Here is a 14352-nt window from a genome sequence, read left to right on the forward strand (position 1 = left end):
TTTTATCTGAGATTTTAAAAAAAGTATACACAAAACAAGGGTCATCATTTTAAAACTTTTAAGACACGTTTAAAAATAAAATATGATGACAGAGTTTGCTAGATGCCATAAATAGAACTAAAATAGGCAGGATTATCCTATCCTTTGAATATTCTGTGGGAAATAAGGTTTGAAATTTCTACTTGCCCTGTTTTCATTTTTTTCCGGCTGTGTTTTAGGAGCTTAGTAACTTACCAGCCCCTCTATTTCAAAACCATGGCCAGAAATCAAAGCATACATCTCTAAGAAAAAATCTTTTAAGATCTAGAAGCAAAAGACATGCTTAACTCTGTTTCTTTACGGATTCTTTATCACAAAAGCTTGTCGTAAATGAGCCATTTGAATTATCACTGGAATTTTCCGAAATATACATTTTAGAGTTACTTCAGACTCAAATATGTGCATTAAGCTTACTATTTAGACAAACCTAAAGCCAATAAATTCCGTGCTACTTCATGTTTCTACAAGTAGAGGGTAGCGAATGGTGTGTGCTGTAACATTTATGACCTCCTGCTAACACAAAATTTCATTTAAAAAATTTATTGGTGTTATATAACTGGAAACTAACTTTGCTTCTCTTATATCTGTCAACTCTCTATTTATCTTATTGTCTTTAATTTATGATGCCAGAAAAAATATTACCCTATTTCAACAAGAATTTCTTCAGTACTGAAAAACAATGGATTCTCTGCATACAGTGACATTTTTGAGCCTAATTAAATAATGACAGGGAGTTAAAACAAGTCCAAGTATTAGTTGATGGGTGCAATTTGTTGATGTTCTTCAGTGGTGCATGACAATAAGATCTGACAGAGCTTCAAACCGTACTACAATAAATCAACTTGACGATCTCAGATTTCTACAACAGGAACTATACCAGATCTTTGGGATCAGATATTTCCTGAGAAAATAAAGCCAAACTGAGAAAATGTGTGTAAAGAGAGCTGAGACAATCAAGGAGAGAAATTGCTTGAAGTAAGAGAAATGTTTTTTTAAGAAAGGAAAAGGAGAGTCCATAGGCTGGATTTCAGGGAAACATTTTTTTTTTTTTTTTGAGGGTTCAGATAAGCTATTGGGACACACGCAAGAAATGAAAAAAATTTTAAGAGCTATTGCAATAAATTCAGAATTGTAACATATTCTAATATAGTCCAAGAAACTTCATTGGATTAAAGAAAATATTTATTGTTACTGAGCCACGTTTATTTAAAGCAGTCTGTGCTATGAGTAGAACATGTGTGGCTTGGCTTTTATATTGGTAACATGGGATACTCCATTTTTCTTCCTTGGCCTTGATTTTAGGATGTTTCTTCAGGACCAGTGTATTCTGAATTCTCTTAATCCTGATAATCATGTTTTATTTGAAATATAGTTTTTAAAACTGTCAAAAGTTTAGATTTTTATTGGAGTATGACATTATATTTTCCCATATTTGTATTGTTGATTACAAAATTGCTTCAAGCTCATTTTAAAAAAAGCCTGATTGTTAGGAAAAATTAGAATTGCCATCCCATTTGTTCCCCTTATCAATATTCAAATGTCATCATTGACAGTTTTGTTGTATATTTCTGCTCTCTACTATACATCTTCAAGAACACAAATTTTTCAGTATCATTTTTGCTTTCTTGTAACTCAAACCTGACCACATAATTTAACTAAAAAGCACAGTTCTTTTCATTAGGCTGGCTCTTGAGCTCCATTAAAGGATACACAATGCACAATTGGACATTATTGACCACCTCCACCTTTACTTGGGAAATTCCCATTTCCTATCAAAATATTTGAAAATTTTTTTGCCTCCATGTCCTCATTTGTATTAGTCAAGATAGGCTAAATTATGCTGCACTAACAAGCGGTTCTACAATAAAGATTATTTCTGACTTATACCAGTCCAATGTGGGTCAGCAGAGTCCTTAGCTTATCATAGTCACTCAAGCACCTCAATATGTGCTTCCATGATCCCATAGCCATTGGAAGGGCACACGATGACCCCAATCGTGGCACCTAAATCTTCTACGTGGAAGTGGGACACATCACTTCTGTTCATTCTTCATTGGTCAAAGCAAGTTACCTGGCCATGACTAACTTTAAAGGAGGGGAGAGATATAATTGATATAACTCTCTTTAGTGCCTGGAGAGCAGAGAGGTGGAAATATTTGGTGAACACCTTTCATAACTATCTCAGTATTTTAACACATACAATTCTGTCCTGGTGTCACTTTTCAAATCTTAATCACTTAGTAGAGAGCAATATTTTAAGTTTGTACCTCTTATCTTTGTCCTTAAATATGCCTTCTTGTTCAATCTGAATATGTTATAGTAGCAGAATTTATAACACTGAACACATTGATGATAAGTTCATTCTGAAAAACAAAAATATAAAAGGCCTATGCAGATGCCCACAATATGGACATTTAGTTCTAACCCTACCTACTTTTTCAGGCAGCTGCCCTCATATGCCATTTAATGGAGTTCTTCCCTTTCTATGATTCTTTATTTCTTTGTTGGGTTAAAAAGGGGAAGGACACAAAAGGTTTTGACCAGCATTGGATTCTCAATCTGCTGCATAAGCCTGCTATTTAGTTCTTACAGACCTTAGTGACAATAAATGTTTACTGATTAATGGGTAAAAGCCTGATAAATTTATTTTTAGACAAGGTTTTAATTTTTTCCAATGTAGTTCATGAAGAGAAAAATCATGTGAAACAGTCATACTAAACTTGGCTGAAAACAAAAGGCTATGACTACACTGCCTGGAAGAATGCTTATTCAATATTCCCTAGACTAGCATATTTCTCAGTAGAGACAAGAGCATATAGTGTAGCCATGGAAAATCTGGAGAACGGAGCATTTGAAAATACCATTTATACTACATCAAACTTGAGCCCACTCAGGCAATGTAAATCTTTTCCATATGTGATGACTACTTGTTGTCCAGCTTCCAGTTCTAAAGAGACACTGTAAATATCCCAAATAGTCCTTTTTAACTCCTACCAAGAGTCTGTCTTTATGCTTGTGGTTGAAAGAACAGTTCTCTCATAAATGTGAAGGAGAGATTTTTTACTCTGGGAAGAGCAAAAGGATATAATCTTGTATTTCAGGTATAAATTTAAACCATTTTCATATCTCAGAATTAGTGTAAATTTCAATAAAAATAAGTTTCCCTTAAAATCATAGAGACAATAAAACTAAAGACAGCCAAATGATTGTTTTCAAGATTGATTGTATTTTGAATTATAAATTGGAACCTAAAATTCTCAATGTTTTGGTGCAAGATATAGTTATTGGAACCATTTTCAGAGCTTCAAATCAAGATATGGTATGAAAAGGAATGATTTGTGTGCTACATGGGATGCAAGAGACAGTCCGAGAGGTATAATACAGCTAGTAAACTGTCAACTTCCCAAGGCGTTTAGATGACTTAAAGCAGTGCTTTCCAAAGTGTGGTCCATGGACCATCTGTGCCATAATTGCCTGGAGTTTTTGTTAAAATGTATATTCTGGGGCCCCATATCAGATTAGTTGAATCAGATACTTTGGGCATAGGGCCTAGAAATTTGCATTTTAAGTTCTTCAAGTGATTTCTGCACCTAATAAAAAAAATTGTAATGTACACAGGTTTACTGAGAGAAGAAAAGAGGAGAAGATATGTAAAATCAGGGCATTGGAAGACAGTCCAGAAACATAAGCAATGACTAATGAAACATTCTTACTTAGATCTTAAAGCAAGGAGATACAAAAATCCAATAGTCTTAGAAGACAAAATATCATACTGATGGTTTAGTAGGACTTCTCAAGAAGATTCTAGTATATCCTTAGCATTGTCTCTCGGGGAGAAGGCAATTATAATCTCCAGCAACAGTTTCTACAGTGAATGCACTGGAATGGTTGGCACCAACTTCTCCATTCCCCTAAGACCTTCTGGTAGTTTACCATGAATGTCAAAAGTCTAGAACAGGGTAGCCCTGAAGAATACCTGACATTCTCTATAGGTTTGCAATATAATACGCTTTTCTGTACTACCACTTGGTTCTCACTGCCAACTCAGTTTTTCTTCATACTCTGTAGTATCAGATGTTGGTTCTATTATAAGTTGAGTTTTTGCTTTTTTGGTGTCTCTGTTCCTATCTAATTTCCAGTGCTCAATGAGTCTGCATCTTTCTTGCCATTTCACTCTTAAGAAGAGTTTTATCCCTGAACTCCAGCCAGCCTGCTGACTGATTCCCTCTTTAAAAAAAAAGAAAAAGAAAAAGTCTGCCTGATCTGTTTAGTATTGCCTTTTCTTTGATTCTCTGTAGAGTTTCTATGCCATCTATGGGCATGCATCTCTTTGAATCTTGATGTGTTCACCAACACAGGTGCTCTCCAAAATCCCATCTTTTTTTTTTTTTTTAAATGGATGTTCCATTACATAGGCATGATTAAGTAAATTATTGACCAGGGATAATTAACTCAGACTTCAGCCCCTCTCCCGCCTCTGGAGGTTGAGTGCTGGGACTAAAAGTTCCAACCTTCTAATTGTGCCTTGGCCTTTCTGGAGACCAGACCCTATGCTGGAGCTATCTAGGGGCCCCAGCCACAAGTCATCTCATTAGCACACAAAAGACACTCTCATCACTCTACAGATTCCATGGATTTTGAAAGCTGTGTCCCAGGAGCAAGGAACAAAGGCCAAATATGTACTTCTTATTACGCCACATCCTCGAGAAAACAGAAGTAATTTTCCTTTCTGTCCTTGATCTCTATGGAGTCCATATCTTAGAACAGGTGTTACTTTCTGGGAATCTTAGCTGTACTTTAAGAACTTGGGAAAAGATCACTCATTACCAGTATGGGCTCCGTTTATAAGGCACTTTCAGCCAAGCAACAATCCTTTTGAGTGATTTATGAAACTTTCTGCATTTGCTTTGTATCACTTAAGATAACACTGGTAAGGAGTGGAAAGATAATAAATGTTTGTGATCCTTAGAGACCAGAATTTGGATGAAATATAAACTAAAATCTGAAGCTCTATTAAACTGTCTAAAGTGGAGATTCTCCTGTAAGATTACTTTATTATTCCCTAATCCTCTCACCTCTATGGTCAAGACCTAACCAGGTCAAATCCTACACTTCGTATTTCAAGCTTTGAAATCCCTCCAGCTTCAAAAAAATAAAGTATACTTTACACTTTTGATAAGATTATAAACCATCATTACCAACCAAAATTTTTAATAGCAAAATAGATAGCTAAAAATGATTGGTTTAAGTTTAAAGTATAATTTATGTAGAAGGAATAGATGTTAGTCTATAAAACCAGGTGTATAAAATATAACTTCCTTATACTTTTATGTTGCCAGGTGGGTGAAACTTAATTTTGATTAACGTACTTTCTTTATATCATCTGATGTCAGGAACAGAGAGAGTTACATGTCCTGGGTGGGGATGAGGGGGAATCTGGTCTGTGGTCATCATCTCCTGCACACATAGGCATCTCTGATATACTGGCTTCCTCATCCATGTCTGTTCCTAGGCTTAAGTGCACAGACCCTGTGGCTAGGTTTGGGCTTCTATGGATTTGTCTCTCTCACCACTCCTTCTCTTCCCTTCTTGGCTGCATTTAGGGCATGGGGTTAACCTCGGAGGCTGTTTTGGACACATCTTCTTAGACACCCATTTCTAATGACCTGGCACTATGCAGGGCACTAAAAAGTGATTCAAGTTTTGCAGCCTCCATGCACTTTACATGGGAAGTGATCCACAGATTCCTTTGCTCTTAGATTTTCCCAGGGTGATCTGGGTTTTCAGTTCTGTCCCCCATGTACTCAGTTCAGGGAGTACCCAGCATGGTGTGGCAGAACTTGGAGCACTTAGGATCCTGCCACCCCTCAAGAACCTGATGTCTCTTTGTATCTCCTCTGATTCTGCCTTTGGCTCCGTGACCATGAAAAGTATTAATATCTGCATTATTTGCTCTTAGTGGTAAGGTAAAGAAATCTGTTTTATTTTGTTGTTGTCATTATAATTTAAAATTTGAACCCTGAGGCCTTATGGAGTTAGATTTTTGAAACTCAAAAGCTGTTGCAAACAAAAAATCCAAAACACTTTTTTTTGAATTATCCCTTTTCTTAGGCAATATTTGTCACAAAATAAATGGGATTGGAGCAAAGCCAAATGCAAGGAGGTAGACCACGAGTTAACATTTCAAAATATCTCTCAAATGTCAGCATTGAGTCTAAGTCCCCATCATGTGAAGCACAACTGCTGAAACTCGGACAAATGGTGAAGAATCTAAGATAAACAAAGTTGAATGAGTCACCTGAATGGTCATCTGCTTTATTATGAAATCTGAGCAAATAACAAATGAAATATATGGAGAGCAAAGCTCTGGAATATTTTACCAAAAGGGAAGAAAAGCAAGCTCATATCCTCTTGTTAGTGTCTTTTAACTTTCCAGTCACCTAATTAAATGTCCACTGCGACAGGCCGGGCAATCCGTCAGCACATCCTCACAGAGGATATGTCCACATTTGTAACAAGACCAGAGCAATACTGGACCCCAAAACTTGGGATTTGTGGGTGAAACACCGTGCTCAGACAAATATGTAAGACAAAGCCCCTGCCCTCAAAGAGCTTATAGTCCAGCTGAGCTTAAATGGACTGGTTAGTAAGAAGTCAAAATGTGAGGTGCTGAAAGTCACAACAAAGTTTTGAGAGAGGAGGGATGAAGTAAAGTGATTCAGAAGTAATGATTCCAGAAAGACAAGACCTAGGAAAACTTCTCTGGGCTGAAAAACCACCTGCATGTGGCAAACCATACAAAGGTGAGAAAGTACAGAAATGCTGAAGCCAGCCATGTATATGAGAGAGTGGGCAGAGTTAGTGACAAGCCTGAGGGGAAGGAAGAAGGGAAGCATTCAACATTTACTCTAATCGGGTTTGTTGTCCCAAACAATTTCCCCCAATATCTCTGTGTGTGTGTGTTCATAAGAGATACAGTATTTCATATTATAAAACTGCCATAATATCTTGTTAATACTTTTTGAAATGCATATCTCTGACACAAAGATTTGCTTTACTTCAGAGAATACTGTGGAGCATTGGGAGCTGCGCTTTGGGGGTGATTCATAAATCTTTTATTATTTTATTTGTTATGTATGCCACTAATTCCCATTTCAAGAGCTACAGATGTTCAAAGTCAAGAAAACATTGTGTAGAAGGCTTCCCCTACTAAAAAGTAGCTCCTATGAATGAAAGAGGATGGATTTCTAAGATGTTATTCCTGCTGACAGCCAAAGATGAAGAGAGGAAGGAAGAGAAGCCTCAGGTTTATTTCTGCTGCAGGTTTGAGACTTTGCAATGGAATTAATACTCCAAGAAGTTGCCAGTATGGCTGCAGATTCTTAACAAGGAAACACATTCTAGAGTTGCTATGTGATTATTGATAAATCACTTAACTTAGTTTGGACAGTTTTGGTCATTAGAGAAATATGTGGGGGTTAATTACAAGATCATTAAGATCCCATCCAACTTCCCAATTGTATGACTTATGCAACTTCCATTTATAAGTAATTAATGAGTTAATTAAGGAAATGCAATAAGCCATTGATGCTAAGAAAAAGCCTAAGTCCTCTTAAAGAAATAAAAAAAAAAAAAAAAAGGGTAGTAGTGGTCTCTAAGGGAAGCATTAGAAGAGACACTAACAATAACCTTCCAAAAACCCATACTGGGTATAAGAAATGATGGTCACTTTATCTTCCCAAAGTGACAAGCAGGTGTCACTCTGGAAAATTAATTTATGACTCTAGGGTAGCAGTTATAGCAAAATAATATTCCTGGCACATGTCTGAAGACCCTTAGTCATTACTTTGAAGTATTTCCACTTAAATTTGACAACGGCACTGATGGATTCTTAAATTCAAAGCAAGGACAGTATTCTAGCAAATGAGGCAGCCTGGTGTCAAAAAATGTGGGATAGGTTTCTGGCTACTCCAGTTGCTTGTTTTGTGACACTAAGAATAAATAAAGAAAACCACATATAAACATTGAACAAAGGGAAGTGTTTATTTGCGTTACGTAGTTTGTAATTGTTAAAAAGAAAAAAAAACCTGTTTTACTTTTCTTGCTGCTCTTTCTTAAAAAAACAAAACAAAACAAAACAACAACAAAAACAGAACAAGGAGATGATTTTATCTCAAAATAAAATATAATACTCACTTGCCTTTGTTTTACCAGCACTTGCAATCGGGCCAAGACCATTGGTATTATCTGAATTTAACTTTACTGTAGACTTCTTCAAAACCCAAATTGAACTCAGAGAATAAAGCAGTCTCTTTAAGATAAATTTGATTCCATTTTTATAATGTCTAGTATAAATAGAACAAAATGTTTTCTTTTGAGTGCTGAATGAACAATATATGGGAAATGCTCAGAGCACTGTGGCTGGCACATAGGTTTTGACATAGGTTAATTCATTATTGACACCCTGAAGCTGAGTAACACACATAAATGCACCAAAGCTGGACCTCAAATTCTGAAATTCAACTTTACAGCCTCTGCTTCTGTCCATCTGCTAAGGACTCTTTGAAAAGTTGGGGGGTATAAATATATCTATCTATATTTATGTGTCTATATCTAGATAGGAAAGCAGGTAGATAGATAGTTGACAGATAGATAGATAGATAGATAGATAGATAGATAGATAGGTAGAGATATATAATCATCTTCGAATTGCCAAATGTATAGAGGATAGATTGTAGTAGAAAAGGATTGGGGCGGGGACAGTAGGCTAACAAGAGGGAATTAAATTCTGAGCAAGAATGTAGCCATGGAAATAAAAAGGAAAAATGCCAAGAAAATGGTTGCTAAAATTCTAATTGGCACCTGGTTGTATAAGAAGTGATGGAGGAGATGAAAGATGGAAGGCTAGTTTGACTGAGGGAAAGACATGGAGTTTGAAGCACTGGAATACCGTAGACAGCATTGAATAGGAGGCCCTGACCAGCAGGGCAACTGTCTGAGGTTGTGCAGGCTGAGCAGGGGCTGAAATCCAGCTCAGTTTGCTGCCAAGCTGAAGATCCTGATGCGAGCATTGTGCATCTGGAGGAAGGAGACCTTTGTTATAACTCGCACAAAGGGTGGAAGAGGCTTTGCTGATCAGATATCCACACTGAGCTTTAAGATGAAGCCATAGGCCTATATGAAATTTTCCAAGGAAGAAAGACTAAGAGAGAAAACAAAATAAACACAAACACTGAAACCAAGAAGGTGGGAAGAAAACAGGAGCCCTCTAACAAGAGGGAAGAAAAAAAAAAGCCTAGGAAAGGGGCAGAGCCATAGGCTAGTACAAGATCTCTATTATCAAAAGACAGAACTGTTTCAAGAAGAGCATGAGGGTAAACATTACAGATGGCAGAAAGAACAGAAGGTGAAGACAGGGATAAAAAGCTGTTGAATTTAACTGTTAATTCAGCCATCATGAGCAACCTCTGAGAGGTCATTTCAATATTGTGGTAGAAATAACGCCAAAGTGCAAAGGGCAATCAACTCAGAGGGAGGCAAGGGAGAAGAAACAAAAAATATAAATTTTTCTTGGCACCAGGAAAAAAGAACATGGTTGAAAAGGCTGAAGATTTGTTTGTTTCATGTAGAAGAGGCCTGAACATTGTTGTGCAGTGAGGAAAAGCAAAGGTGCAAGTAAAAGGACATAATTTATGAAGCAAGTCCTGGTTCCATCTTCATAAATATTTTGTTTAAAAGTTCCATAAACACCAGTGACCCAGGAAATGCTTTAGCAAATACTCATTAACAAAATGACAGCTATTTAAAAATGTTCCCATAGCTATCATATGTTTATCACTCCTTGAGAATAAAGTCTGGCATGGAATGTGACTGTTTTCTTAACCCTTCCATTCCCTGGGGATTTTCAGAGAATGGGGTACATGATTGACCTCTTACTCAGACACAAGGAAATTATGCTTTCACTTCCTGCCCCTTCATGTATTTTTCACTCAGTCATTACCTCTGGCTAGATAGATATTAGACTGAAAGCTTGGAAGCCAAGGTTCTAGATGAGTAATATTTCAAGACTTAGTTCTTCTACTCTTAAAAAAAAAAAAGTGATCAGGACTCACTAATTTCCAAGTTATTTCAGTTCTGAAATAATCAAATGGGCAAATTTATATGTAAAAGAATGCTTATCCTAATTTTATTCACAGCAGAAGACACTGAAACAATGTAGGTCCCCAACAATAGGAGCCATGTTCTATTATGTACAGTATAACCATAGAATGGAAGAATACACAACAGTAAAATTTTTTTCAAAGTGTTCTGATTGATATAAACAAATAATTTCCACAATACCTACAGCAAAAGAAACAAAACCAAAAAAGTAAAGGAGGGGGGTTATAGAATAACACTTGAGACCTTCTTGTCCTCCAATTCTACTTTCTGAATTATTATTGACTGTAGATACCCGGTGCTTTTTCTTCTGGCAATTTACAGTTCCAAATTACTGTTTGCTAACAGTAATTTCATAATTTGTTAAATGGCTTTGCTTAATGAACTGTTCATGTTTTAGCATGATTCAGCAGTACACTAAGTAACAAATACTCCAATAATCAAATATGAAATAAAACATAGCAGTTTTAACATCATTTTATTTGTTAATGTCTTTTTAAATTAAGGTTCGAAAGCAATAGTCATTCAACAAACATTTATTGCATGATTAAGATGTATTAACACAAAAAGAACCTTGGATTCATATCACCTCTTCAACTGTCCAGAAGCTCCAATTTAATATGTTAAACAAAGGCCAATATGTAGGAACATACTTGAGTCAGTTTGAGTACCTTTTTTCCCTGGGAGACTGTAATTGAAAATGAACTAAATGTGGATTTTTCAAAGAACAAAGCATTTATCTCTTTCTCTGTTCAACAACTTCAGAAATCTCAATATCTTCTCTTCCCTGTCCACAATCAAAAGCACTAAGCTTGAAAGCTCTTTGGGAACCATAAATCTTGCTCACTGAATTCTAGTTTATAAGGGGCTGAATTCTGAGGCTTCTGGAGAATTCTCACAAGGTTGTGCTAAGAAGCACCTTTATAAGGTGTTATCAGTGAATGCTAACATGCATTAATTCATTTAAATAGTTGTTTCCTTTTCCAGGTTTAAAAAGTATCTTTCTAAATCGAAGTCTTCCTAAGCGTGTATTCATAATGACACTGACATTTCAGGAATTTTAAATTTAGGCCTTATGGTACTAAAGTTCTAAATTTAAAATACATAGTCTTTAGTATGTCAAATTTCCTATTTAGGTATGAACACGAAAATTAAATTTCGATTAAAATGAAAAAGTCAAGTGAGGAAAAGCTTTACTGAATTGACTTAACATAGTATATTTTCAGTTTAAAACAGCGGTGTTTCAATTGGAATAACATTTCACTTTAAAATAAGTCATGCCACCTAACTGAAGGTAGGAAGCAAAAATAAGCACAATTTCTAGACAATTTTTTTTCTTTTTTTTTCTTTCTTTTTTCTTTCTGAGATAGAGTCTCACTCTGTTGCCCATATTGGAGTGCAGTGGTGTGATCTCGGCTCACTGAAACCTCTGCCTACCAGGCTGCAGTGATGCTCCTGCCTCAGCCTCCCGGGTAGCTGGGATTACAAATAAGCGCCACCATGACTGGCTAATTTTTCTATTTTTTGTAGTAGAGATAGGGTTTCACCATGTTGGCCAGGCTGCTCTTGGACTCCTGACCTCAAGTGATCCGTCCGCCTTGGCCTCCCAAAGTGCTGGGATTACAGGCGTGAATCACCGTGCCTGGCCTAGAGAATTGTTTTAGACAAAGTTAACAAACATATGCATATCCCAAATTCATTATTGCAGACAAAAGCCAGTCTCTAATTCATTGTTTCAAACAGAAAAGTCTGTCATACACACCATCTGATGCTCTAACACTTAGGAAAAATTTCTACAGTGACTAGGTGAAACTTGTATTTTTTAAAAAATTAAAGAAAAATGAGCTTCTAATACAAAAGTCTTCACAATGTGATTCCAAATAAAGTTAAATGATCAAGTATTTAGCCAAGGAATCTAATTAAAGTTGAAACATAAAGTTGCCCTGGACTCAGCTTACAGCTTAATAAATGTATGTAATATATCCAGTTTTTTTCTTTTGTAGAGTGAGATTAATAAAAGTGACTACTATCATTTTCAAGATCATTGAGAAATCAGTGATTCGTTTTGCTCTAAAATGCACAATATAAAAATATTAGAAGAAAACACATATTGTCATATATTGTGCTACTAATTCATTGTACATGGTTTATAAAATTGCTTTGTAGTGTTTTTCAGCTTAAAAGAACTCGTAAGTTAGAAAGCCATTCAAGAAATCAGAAAAATCACTGAGAAAATAAATCTTGCCTTATTCATTTTTTTCTTAAGCATAATCTCCACATAGAAGAATTGCATAAACTAGAAAATGAATATTTTTTTCTTTTCTCTCTTTCCTACAAAGCGTTATTATGCTGTTTCCCAGCTAGGCATGCATGTGAACAGCGTGATTATGAATGGGACTAAAATAAAACACTTAGTGCTTGATTAATATTAGGTATGCCTCTTGGGATTTGTTTAGTCACTGATTCCTTGACACATACCTCCAGTAAGTTTATAAAAAGAACAAACCACACTTTCTGTATAAGATGCAGTAACATATTACTTATTCCAGAACTACTTCCATGGCAACCTCTACTACAGAACACAACTAAGAACTTGGACACAAGCCAAATGTCTCCTGAGCACCCAAAATAGATGTCACCGTGTCTATGTCCTTTGGCGCATGCACGTTTCTCATAAGAGAATCTCTTAGATCCTCAGATAAAGTTATTGTCTCTTATTCTATCCATAATTTTTTATAAACTTGTTCATTTTCTGGTGTTCTTGCTCCCAGCACAAAATAATCATGAAGAGGTTGTTGAGGTTGAAGGAAGTTATCAGAGATATGCAAACTGTCTACACCAATAAGCAAAGAAGTCACTCTTCAATATGGAAGATGGACACAGGAGGAAAAAAAAAGTCCTATAAAAATAATACAAGAATTAAAAAAAGGCTAGGCGTAGTGGCTCACGCCTGTAATCCCAGCACTTTGGGAGGCTGAGGTGGGTGGATCATGAGGTCAGCAGTTCAAGACCAGTGTGGCCAACATGGTGAAACCCCATCTCTACCAAAAATACAAAAATTAGCCGGGCATGGTGGCGGGCCCCTGTAATCCCAGCTACTCTGGAGGCTGAAGCAGGAGAATCACTTGAACCCAGGAGGCGGAGGTTGCAGTGAGCTGAGACCATGCCATTGCATTCCAGCCTGGGTGACAGAGCAAGACTCCATCTCAAAAAAAAAAAAAAAAAAAAAAAAAAAGAATTAAAAAAACAAGTGATTATGTGACCATTTGATCTAAGAATTAATAGCCTTATACACCATGCAATGTATTACTGCATTATAGAAAAATTCTATAATATGTATCCATGAGTAATACTGAGAAATTAAGGGAACATTAAATTGCATTTAGTCCCCTCCAGAGAGAGCTCAAAACGTATAGTGGATCTCAGAAAGAGAATGATCCACAAGTGGCTAAATTCTTTCAAAAGCTTTTCAAGTTTTCAGTGGTAAAAGTTTACTTTTTAAACTTCACTTTATGGAAAATTCACATATATTGAACCCCTTAATGTTCTCCATTGTTGTTTTATTGGCCAGCAGCAAATATTACATACTAGCTAGCCAGGGCCTCGGGGAAAGAGTGACACCTGGAATGCTAGGGTACACAGGGATTTTTTTCTATGCCTCATTGGGCTATTTCCCTTCTGCTCTGGAAGACCCTCTATGGATCAGTGACTTGAAATCTTTTTGAAAATGTCACTCTTCTTAGAAATGTTGCTCCATTAAGGTGAATGAGCTTACACTAAGATAGGCTTTATTAAAAAAAGAAAAGTAGGCTTATTAGAATTTTTTTTAAAAAATAATGAATAAAGAGAAGGAAGGATTAAAATTAACAGCTAAATATACAAGCAAACTGGAGTCAAAAACCCCAATTCAAAATAACTGTGTTTCCCAGGTCAGAGCTACCAAGCTGTGATGAGTTTGGTGAGCCTTGACTGAATCAGTTAAAGCACCTGGACTGCCCTCCCCAGGTTCTCTTGTTTGATTGGCTCCGTATTAGCTCTACATTTCAAGTTGAAGATTCATTAACCTCCCTCCCCCTCCTGCCCAGTCAAGAACATTCTGTACATTCTGTAATGCTAAAGTGTATTTCTCTTTATCCAACACAAGCAATAAAACAC

General features: G+C 36.3%; 1 protein-coding gene across 2 annotated transcripts in view; it reads right to left on the reverse strand.

Moving 5' to 3' along the window:
- Positions 1–14352, reverse strand: part of ARHGAP24 (Rho GTPase activating protein 24) — a 521561-nt gene that overhangs the window by 218627 nt on the left and 288582 nt on the right. The gene's annotated exons all lie outside the window — the stretch shown is intronic.

This window comes from Symphalangus syndactylus, chromosome 10 (genome assembly GCF_028878055.3).
Source record: "Symphalangus syndactylus isolate Jambi chromosome 10, NHGRI_mSymSyn1-v2.1_pri, whole genome shotgun sequence".
Taxonomy (NCBI): Eukaryota; Metazoa; Chordata; class Mammalia; order Primates; family Hylobatidae; genus Symphalangus; species Symphalangus syndactylus.